This window comes from Mobula hypostoma, chromosome 17 (assembly GCF_963921235.1).
Source record: "Mobula hypostoma chromosome 17, sMobHyp1.1, whole genome shotgun sequence".
NCBI lineage: Eukaryota > Metazoa > Chordata > Chondrichthyes > Myliobatiformes > Myliobatidae > Mobula > Mobula hypostoma.
In genome coordinates this window covers 24699407-24711479 of record NC_086113.1, presented here as the reverse complement: position 1 = coordinate 24711479, position 12073 = coordinate 24699407, and the positions used below count along the sequence as shown (strand labels likewise).

At 38.4% G+C, this 12073-nt stretch overlaps 1 long non-coding RNA gene across 2 annotated transcripts; it reads left to right on the top strand.

The window, feature by feature from the left end:
- Positions 1–576: 576 nt before the first annotated feature.
- Positions 577–12039, top strand: LOC134357902 (uncharacterized). 2 transcript variants are annotated; one of them, XR_010020751.1, is made up of 4 exons: positions 577–748; positions 3004–3036; positions 5971–6065; positions 6421–12039. It is a non-coding gene; the product is annotated as an uncharacterized LOC134357902 (long non-coding RNA). The 2 variants fall into 2 exon arrangements; XR_010020752.1 differs by lacking the exon at positions 3004–3036.
- The last annotated feature ends 34 nt before the right edge of the window (positions 12040–12073 follow it).

Sequence of the window (12073 nt, the reverse complement as noted above, 5' to 3'; positions counted from 1 at the left end):
ATATGTTGTTGTATAAGTAAGAGAGGTAGGCGTAATAAGCTGTAGCTTCAGCCTACACCATTTCGGTCTGTTTTAAAGAATATCTATGTTTTTTTTTTGTTCTAATTTTGTCTCATGAAATCATCGCTATAAAGTCATCGTCGAAAATAATGCTTTTTGTTATGTTTGTACTGACCGAAATGAATTTCATTCATTCATTCATTTAGTCATTCATTCAAGTCATTGTGCTGGGGTAGCATATAATATGTCCTCGTCTCAAGTAGTCCATAAAAATTTCTGTCGCTTTATTCGAGAACAGAAGTAAGTAAGAGGATATTTGGAAGACATGTTCCATTGTCCAAAGGATCTCCCATAATGTCGATTTCTATGGTTAGACCGTGTGGGACAGACCAGTTTGTTTCTTTACTCATTTATTCAGTGAATGTGGGTGTTATTGCCAAAGTTATCATTGATTGTCAGTCCCTGAACGGAATGGCCTACTAGATTACTAGAACAGTTAAGAATCAACCATACTGAAGTGGACCTTGAAACATAATTAGGCTAGTCAGGGTAAGGACAGTAGATCGGTGGTTTAAAACTAATGCACCTATCTCTGCAGCCAACTCCTTTAAGACTCAGTGGTGCAGACTATCACATCCAAGGGTCTTGTCATATTTTTTCAAGAGAAAGAGATTGTTTTAAGTTCCTTCCTCCCTAAAACCACTTGATATCTGATGTTTTGGAGATTTTACCATAAGACAAATCTGAAGTAAGTATTTTGAATATTTTTCAATTCTCTATTTCCCACTATTAATTCTCTTGTGTCATTCTCTAAGAAACAATATTTATTTTAGCTTCTCTGTTCCTTTAAATACGCCTATAAAAGATGGCATGGTTTGTTCTATACCATTTATTTCTGATGTCTCTTGCACTATCATTCAGCTCTTATAATTATTTTAGTCACTCTTTGCTGCTTTGCAGACATTTCACTATCCTCTGGCTTACCACTAATCTTCAACTCAGTGTATGTCTTTTCTTTCAATTTTACACCATGCTAAACTTCATTAATTTGCCATGGATGGTATATCCTTCAAATAAAACCATTCTTCCTCACTGCAATAAATCTTTGCTGACATTTATGAAATATCTCCCTAAATGTCTGTGACTGCTGATTGACCATGTTACCTATTTCCCCATTCCACTTTAGTGAATTCTTTCTTTATTTTGTTGCAACTGCCTTTATTTAAGCTTAGGAAACTTAGTTTAGACCCAGGACTTTCAACCTGAGACTAAAGTTACAATTCAACCATACTACCCTTTCTAAAGGAAATTTACAAAGAAGTCATTAATTAATAGTATTTCATAATTCACTCTGTGAATTTGCCCTCAAGGCTGCCCTTGACAATTTGCTTTCACCAATCCATATGATAATTATGATCACCCACAATTATTACAATAACTTTTAAAACTCTCTCTCCCCCCATTATTTATCTATTTATACTTTGTCCTACATCATAACTATTAGTTGGTCAGGGTGGGGGTGGGGATGTGGTGGAATGGCAATTCTCTCCAGCATCTTCTTACACTCATTAAATTTTACCTCCATTCAAACTGATTTCACGTCTTACCTTCCTGCACTATGTTATTGTCATCATTGTAGTCATTAAATGAAGTAATAAGAGAGCTACAAGTTGTTCATTCTGACTATCCTTTTTAATGTCATTTGCCTCTGAATATGTATTTATTTATCGAGATACAGTGTGGAATAGGCCCTTCCGGCCCTTCAGCAATCCCCTGATTTAGTCCTAGCCTAATTACAGGACAGTTTACAATGACCAATTAACCTACCAAATGGATGGTCTTTGGGCTGTGGGAGGAAACCCATACAATCATGGGGAGAATGTAACAATTCCTTACAGATAATGGCAGGAATTGAGCCCAGGTGGCCTGTATTGTAAAGCATTGTGTTAACCACAACACCACCATAGTTCCCAGCCTTGGTCACATTGCTAAGTTCTGATATTGGGTCTTCAACTTGAATCATTAACTATATTCCACAGAGACTGCCCAACTTGGTGAGTGTTTACAATGTTTTCTATCTCAGTACCTGCATCTGTATCTTTGTACTTCTGTCAACTCTGCCTTTGTACCGGTTATTAGATAATTTCTGTTTGTTTCTATTTGTGTCAACACTTCAATGAGTTTATTATGAATACTGTGTGAATACAAATAAGGAGCTCTTAATCTGATCTTGGCATCTTTCTTTATTCTGACTTAATTTACTGATGTATTCTTATGTTCATATACTCTGCTCCTTCTCAGTAACAATGGGAATTGTTGCTAAAGATTAAACTTTAAAGGTTAGTTTTATTCGTCACATGTACATCGAAACATGTTGCAATTAAGTCAATGGCCAGCACAGTTCGAGGATGTCCTGCGGGCAGCTTTCAAGTGACAGTACTCTTCCAGCGCCAACATAGCATGCCCACAATTTATTAACCCTAACCTATATGTCTTTGGAATATGGAAGGAAACTGGAGCGGTGGAGGAAACCCATGTGGTTATGGGGAGAACGTACAAACGCCCTACAGAGAGTGGTGGGAATTGAACTGGGATTGCTGGCACTGTAAAAGGTTAATATCGTGTTACCTTACCCCTCATTACACTACACTGTTACCTTTCCCTCTCTGCCTTCCTAGATCACTCTTTGACTGAGCCTTAATCGTTTCTGCCATTCAAATCAACATTCATGTTTTCAAAGTAGGATTTGAGGAAGACACAAGCATATTGGTCTAGTCTTATTAAGCAATTGTTTACAGCGGAAAATGCAATCTAAAGTGGAATGTGCAATATGATCTACTAGAGTCAGAAAAATGAAAAAAAATGTAGAGAACTTATTAAAATATGAAAATCAGATAAATGTAATTCGGAACTCTTTAAATGTCTCTGAATACAAGTCACACAAAGTTAACATGCAAGTACAAGTATGAAGGAAAACAAATGGTATGCTAGTTTCTTTTCCAGGGCAAGAATAGAAGAGTAACAATTGAGGATATGGTGAGTTCACACCTAATGTGCCAAGTTGTTTTTGGATTCTTTTAAAAAGACAGATGTACCCCTTTGGGGTCAATGCTATGGAGGTCCATTGTAATTATCCTTGGAATATGAGGGTCATTTCATGCAAAGGGGCTAGGCCCACACTCTCTAGAATTTGCAAATTTGGAAGAAGAATTCAGCTGCTAAAGAACTTGAGCAGATGCAAAGAAACTGCTTCATCTAACTAGATAGTCAAGAAGTTAGGTCATCCTCCCCAGACAAATGGTCTGCAATTCAGGAATGAGATGAAGATAAATTTTGGGTTGTAATATTTGGTATTCTCTCCCCCAGAAATATGAAAAGGCTCAGATGCTATAATGTTCCAAAATGAGCTGGCAAGATTTTTGGACATTGAGGGAATAAAGGTCATGCCAAGAAAGTAACATAAATTTCAGCCATGACATTATCAAGTGGTTGTGAAGGCCCAGCTGGTCGACTCCAGCTCATATTTCATCTATTCTTATAACCTTTGCAAGAGTTGAAAATTAAATATGTATTTAATTTAAAAATGTCTATGCTTGTATAATGTTTCTCAAGCTACTTGCTTTCTATATCTCAGACTCATGCTTATTATCCAAGTAGCTCCTTATTGTTGACAAAATCCTGAATTCACTCTTTGAAAATGTTTCACCTGTTCCCAATCTGTGGATGAACTTTGATATTTAGAAGCAAAAAAAAACTTGTTTTAATGAAGTAGGCCCTGAATTAAATTGGAGTGATTCATCAACACATTAACTGGACTGCACTTACATGCCATGCCTCATGTTATAATGGAGCATCAGACCTGGCCGTCATTCTGACTGGGATTAGAAATTGCTTTACGAATTCCAGGTTCTGTTATTGGTTTCACAAACTGTCTTCTTATGATCAGAAAATTTATGGAATTGAAGAAACGAGAAAGTAATTTTCAATAGATTATGTCTTGGTTGAACAGTAATGAAGTTTATCGAAAGAAACAACTTTAATGATTTACATTTCATTGATTTATGTATGCACAGGTACTTTGGGCCTGCAGGCATTCTTCAGAGCTGATGTTAGTTTTACAGACTCAGGCAGCAATGTGATATTAATGATTCCACCAAGAACTAATAATAGTTACAGCAATAATGTTTGCAAGCTCAGATATACACAAATCGTACTGGACTAGGAAACCCATTTCAGTGTTAAGAATTTTATACAGAGTTGCTGCTTATAGAAAGTTATCAGAATTTCATTTTTCTATATTTATATTTTATGTACTTGTTCACTTTTTGGGACTTGCCACTGTTGAAGCCAGACTTTATTGCTCATCCTTAATAGTTACTGAGAGGATGGTAGTGAACCACCTTCTTGAAATGAAGTTGCTTCTTGTAAAAGTCCTCCCACAGTTCCAGCAGGTACAGGGTTCCAGGATTTAGACCAGTAATAATAAATCAACCGTGATAACTTTCTAAGCTGGGAAGGTAAGCAGCTCAGAGGGGAATCTGTTGGAGGTTTTCTCATGTGCCTCATGTGTATTTGTTCTTCTTGGTTGTCAGGGTGCTGATTTGGGTGCTGTAGTTGAAATGGTCAAGGTGAACAATCACAGTGCATTTTGTAGATCATATGCACTACAGCCATGGCGTGCTAGTATGGAGGGAGTTAATGTTTCAGGTTGTTGTAGGGCACCAATCAAGTGGATCACTTAATGCTAAATGGATTTGAGCTTTGATTAGTGATTGGTGAAAGAGATACAGAGCTGAAGAAGGGGGAATTGAAAAGAGGCCAGAAGGCCATGGAAGGAAAAAAGGGAGGAGGAGCACCAGACAGAGGCAATGGGCAGGCAAGGAGACAAGGTGAGAGAGGGAAAAGGGGATGGGGAATGGTGAAGGTGTGGGGGCATTACCGGAAGTTCGAGAAATCGATGACATGAACATAACACCTTCCATGGCCTTCTGTCCTCTCCTATCAGATTTCTCCTTCTTCAGCATGTATCTCTTTCACCAATCAACTTCCCAGCTCTTTACTTCACCCCTCCCACTTTCACCTATCACCTTGTGTTTCTTCCTTCCCTTCTCCCACCTTTAAAATCTACTCCTTATCCTTTTTGTCAATCCAGTCCTGCTGAAGGGTCTCAGCCAGAAGCATTGACTGTACTCTTTTCTATAGACCCTGCCTGGCCTGCTGAGTTCCTCCAGCATTTTGTGTGAGTTGCTTGGATTTCCAGCATCTGCAGCTTTTCTCTTGTTTGATATTTCTTTCCTCCAGTTGATGAGTTACTCTTACTAAAGTTAGGATACACCAGTTTCTTGTGATCCTCCATTGGATGATGGAACTATTCGGTGATTGAATCCACTGGTTAGTTAATGACATGCCTAGCGACTGACCACCAGCAGGACAGTGCCATGGTGCAGCATGCAGTGTTGCTGTCTTTCTGTCCCATTGTAAATCCTGGTGTGTTGTACCTGGTGTTCCAGTTTCCTATATCACAAAGACGTGATGATTGATGTCTTAATTGGTTCTTGTGAACTATTCAGAATATAGGTGATGGGAGCAGAATGAAGACAGAGCTGAAGGAGAATAGGTTACAGGTCAATATATGGCAAATAGGTTTGATGGTATTTTCTGAAAGACAGCATAAGCTGGAAGTGCCAGGTGGCTATCAGCTATATCATAGGGAAATATAAGATGAACTAATATCTATCACTTTCTACTGGGTGCCTACCTCCTTTTTATCCTACAAATCCACTCTCCTCTCCTTTCAGGTTCCTTCTTCTCCAGCCCTTTATCTTTCCCACTGTCCTAGCTTCACCTATCACCTACCAGCTAGCCTCCTTCCCCTCTCCCCATCTTTTAATTCTGGCGTCTTCCCTCTTCCTTTCCAATCCTGTAGATGGGTCTCAGTCTGAAACGTTGACTGTCTATTTATGTCCATAGATGCTGCCTGACCTGCTGAGTTCCTTCATCATTGAGTGTGTGTTTTGGATTTCTAGCACCTGCAGACATTCTAGTGTTCATCATGTCTCTGGCTGGTGAGAAAAGTAACATTATAACTGGAATGGCATGAACATCAATTTCTCCAACCCCCTCTGGCTCTCCTATTATCACTTACCTGTCCTTCCTCCTTCCCTTTTTCCTATGGTCCACTCTTCTCTCCTATCAGATTCCTTCTTCCCCAGCCCTTTACCTTTTCCGCCTGTCACTTTTCAGTTCTAACCTCATCCCTCTCCCCTTCACATGGCTTCACCTATCACTTTCTGGCTTGTACTCCTTCCCCTCCCCAGTTCATACCCTGGTACCTTGTTCTTATTCTGGCATTTTCCCCTTCCTTTCCAGTCCAGATGAAGACTCTCAACCCAAAATGTTGACTGTTTTTCATTTCCATAGATACTGTCTGACCTGCAAAATTCCTCCAGCATTTTGCGTGTGTTGCTCTGGAATTCCAGCATCTGGAGAAACTCTGTGATTAGAAAACAAATTGTACAAGACAGTTCTTACACTACAGTCAGAGCTGCTCTTTCTATGATGCAAGGAAATTATGTATTGACCCCAGTAGCTACCAATTGATTCCTCAAGTTGACAATTACACTTCTGGCCAATGACTGAATCCTTTAGCAGATGATTGACATCTCTAGTCACTGACTCATTCTTCCAGCTGATGATTGGTTCCTGCAAATGATGATTGATGGCTCCAGCTGATAACTAATTCCTTCAGCTGTTGATTGAACCTTCAGCAGTCATTGACAGTCCCATCTGATGAATGATTCCTTCACCTGATGATTGGATCCTACAGCTGATGATTGACACCCCCAGCGGTCATTGACAGCTCCAGCTAACGACTGATTCCGCCAGCTGTTGATTGACGACTCAAGTATGTGTATACCCTCCATGACTAACTCTTGCTGCTGATCATGAACTTCTGAGTGACTCTACCAACTGATTGTTGATTTTTCCAGCAGTTGATTGAATCTAGCAGCTGATTTTGATTCATCCATCTGAGGACTGAATCCACCAACCATATGTAGACTGCAATAGCTGATGTCTCAGTCCCCAGACTGTTGATTGATTCCCTCAGTTACAGATTGACTCCGTAAACTATAGATTGAATCCATCGATTGACTCCTCCAGTAGATTATTGACTCCTCCAATAGATTATTGATTCCTGCTGTAAATTATAGTTCTGATGTAGGGTCTCAGCTTGAAATTTCAACTGTTTACTCTTTTCCATAGATGCTGCCTGACATGCTGAGTTCCTCCAACATTTTGTGTGTGTGTGTTGCTTGGATTTCCAGCATCTGCAGATTTTCTCATATTTATCTCCAACAGCACTTATTTCATTCTCAGCAATACACACAAAGTGCTGGAGGAACTTAGAAGGTCAGGCATCATCTATGCAAACGAAAAGTCCTGGAGAAGGGTCTTGGCCCGAGACATCAGCTGTTTATTCATTTCATTAGATACTACCTGACCTGCTGAGTTCCTCCAGCCTTTCGTATGTGTTTCTTTGGATTTCCAGCAGCTGCAGATTTTCTTGTGTTCTTGTGTTCAACCAAATAATCACCAACACCAATATCTGTTTGCATCCACCCCAAGAGTTAACAGTTGGTCTGATTAGTTCCACTGGCTGCTTCACTTTCACTTTGAGCTGTTAAGCTGCTGGTGATAACTGAGCTCCTTGTCTTGGCCCCGAGCAACTGGAAAACATAATGCCATTGAGTTCTCAAAGTGGACTAGCTGCATATTCTTCAATAGGATCAGCAGAATTGTGTGTGGTTTAATGAGGGGGAAGAGATAATAGAAGTTGCAGCTCAATGACTATTGAAGGAAACCTTCAGGACTTGAACCTCCAAGGCAACCAGAGTGATGACTGGTGTTTGAACTTCCTAGCTGTTACACCACGGAATGTCTTTCATTATCTGGAAATAACTTCTCAAATTCACCCTTTGATTTTGCGTTGCATGAGGAAACAATGGCAGCAACCCAGAGACAAAAGTAGATTGGGTATTTTCTCTGTCATTCAATAATTGTTATTTATTCACTTTAATGAGATTATTGACTGTCTAGGGAAGGATCTGAGACTAATTAAATGAAATTACACCTGAAAATCAGGACAGATGAACCATACAATAACGATTCTGTATTAAGTCATCTGTTTTGAGTCCATTCTGTTGCCATCAAATAAACGTAGCAAAAAAAAAATCAAAGACCTACTGTTCCAAACAGAATCAATTTTAAAACATAAAACATAGAAATCTGGAATGCACTACAGGCCCTTCAGCCCACAATATTGTGCCAATCATGTAACCTGCTCTAGAAACTGCCCAGAATTTCCCTGCCGCATAGCCCTCTATTTTTCTAAGCTCCGTGTACCTATCCATGAGTCTTTTAAAGGACCCAATTGTATCCACCTCGACTACCATCATTGGCAGTGCATTCCACACACCCACCACTCTTTTTGTGGAAAACTTAACCCTGACACCCACTTTGTACCAACTTCCATCCAAGAACTTTAAAAATATGCCCCTATGTCATTTTCTATGCCTCGATTATAAATTGACCTAGCAATTTTATTGTAGTTAATTAATTCATGTGCTCTTTATTATGAAATTTATCTCTATCTCAGACATCTTTCCATCAATAGAGAGAAGCATTTCATCCTTATTATAGAGAGTGGATTTGAATTAAAACTCAATCTCAAAAAATGCTTGGAATTTCATCAAAATCTGAACAAGACATCTTCCCAAATTTGGAACCATTTCTCAAGGCCAATGAAGAAAATAGACTGTAATGTTTTGTTTCATCAGAATGGATTTAATTTTTGAATTAACATGATTAAAAATTGAAAGCGGTCTATGCAGTTTCAGAATTCTGGTGATTAAAATCATTTCCTTGAGTCTTTTACTGAGAAATTATTAAATGTGTCGCAATATTGATTGATTGCTCTGAATGAGCTATTTAAAGTCACAAGGACTACTGATGATAGTTTGATGTAATCAAATTACAGCCCACTGAAGGGATGATCAATATATTATACCATGGACACTGTAGAATTTGATTAGAAGTAGCACAATTTACAAAGATGTTTGATTTTCATGCAAGTCACCAACAACAGAAAGATTATATTCCTTTAGCGAATGTAATCATCTCCAAATGAGAAAGTAATGAAGATCTATCATCATTGTTTATCAGATTTTTCAAGGAGCTATAGAGCAATTAGACCTCAAGAGATAGGATCTATGACCAGAATTCTTTCTATTCCTATGTGCTATTGAAAGAAGAAAAACTGTCTTTTTGTCAAACAGATGATTTTTTCAAAAGATTGTGCAATTTTGCAAATCTGCTTTAAGTCTTGGTGAAATTTGGAGAAAAGGATTTGGTTTTAACACCCAGACAATATGTTGGAGAAGTATGTGGTCTATCAGGTCACAGAGATGTCAGTAAGGACAAGGACTGATAAAGCACCATGATGATGGTTACCATTAATTGTTCCATTGTGAATGACCCTTATTAGTTCAGTATGCTATGTGAGGAGGATGCACTGAGAATTTAGGGAGATAGAGATACTTTTGACAAAGGAGTTTCACCCTGAAATATAACTCTGCTTCTCTTCCCATAGTTGTTGCCTGACCGGCAGATATTTCCAGAATTCCACATAAAGATACGGTGTTAAAGAATGTGACAGGCCTTCATTGGTTGGTATAAAGCTTCAGTTAGGCCACATTTGGAGGATTTGCATCACAGGAATGATATGGCAGTTTTTAAAGCGGGTGCAGAAGAGGTTTACCAGGATGTTACTTGAATTTGAATGTATTCACTGTAAAGAGAGATTGGACAACATATTCAAAATGCCAGAGGAATTCAGCAGGCCAGGCAGCATCTATGGAAAAGCGTAAACAGTCAATATTTCGGGCCGTGACCCTTTATCAAGACTTCTTTTCATGACAGGCATATGAACAGGCATTGGAAGGAGGGATATAGATCAAGTGCAGGCAGATGGGATTCATTTAAATTTTTATCATGGTCAGCACAGTCATAGTTGGCTGAAGAGTCTATTCTTTTTCTGTACTGTTCTATGTTGGATATGTTCTTATTGAATGATTAAGAATGCATAAGGGTCTTGTGTTTACATGTTCTTTATTTATCAGATTATAACCAAATGAAATATAGCACCATTAGTTCTGAATGCACCAGGTTTTATATGAATATTTCTAGTTGCCTACTTTCCAAAGTGTTTGCTTTTTCATTGGGTTTGTGCTCTTCCAAATTGTTGAAAGCCTTGCTTTGTTCTGTATCTCTATTGCCTACACATTTCTGCATCCAGGATAATCTTATTTCACCAATTTCCTGTTGTGCAATCCAGTATATGCTTTAGGTTAAATAATTGATGCACGTCCCCTGAATTCAACTGCAATTTCGCACAACATCTGGTGGACTTTAATAGTACTGAAGATACAATGTTTTGGAAATTATGGACAATCCACAGGGAATGGAGACGACAACTTTACTGCAAGAGTGTCTATTTTTTTATATATTTTATAGTCATTGGATCACTGGATGTGTTTCTTTACTGGATATAATTAATGAATATCTCATAAAAAGACATACTTTTACTACACCTACAGGGCCTTCAAAATCAAGGACTAGTCTTTGAAGAGCAATAATTCCTTTTTGTGCAGTGACTGCTGTAATGTATGGAATACAGGAGACAATTTCAGAACAGCAGGAACCCACGAAGAGTGAGAACTTAAAGATGAGATTTTTTTTTCATATAGTCATACTGAGTAAGGAGTAAATATTGGCAGGGACACTGAGGACACCTCCCCTTATTTGCTGTGAAATTGTCTTGTGGGATCTGTTGCACCCGACTGAGAATCAAACAAGTTAACATCAAATCCAAAAGATGGAGGGGCTTCTCTCCAACTGTGGCATACTGTTAATACTGTACTGGATTGTCAGCATGATCTCCCCAGTACTGCAAGAATCGTCAATTCTTCCAAGATTTTTTTTTACTTTGGCTTCTACATTGCTCTGAAAAAGCATATTATACTGTAAATCTGGTCCTGGAACTATGGTGTTATTTTCCAGCAAGTGCACTACTTCAGTACTTAGTGAGTAATGTCTTTCTTAACATCTCTATGGATTTTACTTGAGATTGCCCACTTTCATTGTGCACACCATCTCTCCGTTAAAAGAATAGGATACCTCTACATGCTGTTCAAAAACATAAATGTGGTTCTGGATGTGCACTTGAATTTTGCACTGTTTCCACTACCAACACCATCCCACCATTCAGTTGAAATATTGCATCTGTTCTAATTGGGACCAGGAAGCATTTGTTGCATTAGTTCACAGCAACCCGTGTTAGTTTAGTTCCTTTTATCACCCCTTTGATCTAATCTTTTCTGACAACTTCAACAGAAGCGTAAGAGGGGTAGTGTAACATTAACAGCAGGGACACCACAATGAGTATCTTTTTGCTGCATCTCAGAATGAGGTAATGCACGGCTAATATTACTGGTTGACAGAGTAACCTGTTGGCATCAGGACAAAGAGTCTTATAAAACAGTGAGCTAAATGAGTGATATGCATTACTGAGCGATGTGTATGAGAAACGTTCCAGTGAATATCATTCAGTGCTCATGATTATTTTAGATTTAAAACTCTTGTTTCTGTTAAACTGAATACTTCCACAGCACACATAGAGTTTAGTACACTTCTATATTTATCAATTGCTTTCTACATTTCAAGGTTGTTTCACATTCATTAAAACTGCAGAAGTATAGATTGATACATAAAAGGGTTGCTTTTTGTTATGCTTAGTATTGACTGAATAGGTAGGTTAAGTAAAAATCTATCTAGAAATCAACCTTGTTTTCAAATGAGTGGAATTTTGATTTCAAGCCAACAATGTACATTAAAAAAATCATTGATGCAGATCTCCCTCCAGTATTTCTCCTCTCTCTTACCATTTCCCCAAATTTTGAGTCCCATGTCAGTTTGCACTGCTGCTAGCCTTACTGAGGTTTAATGGTTCAAAAAT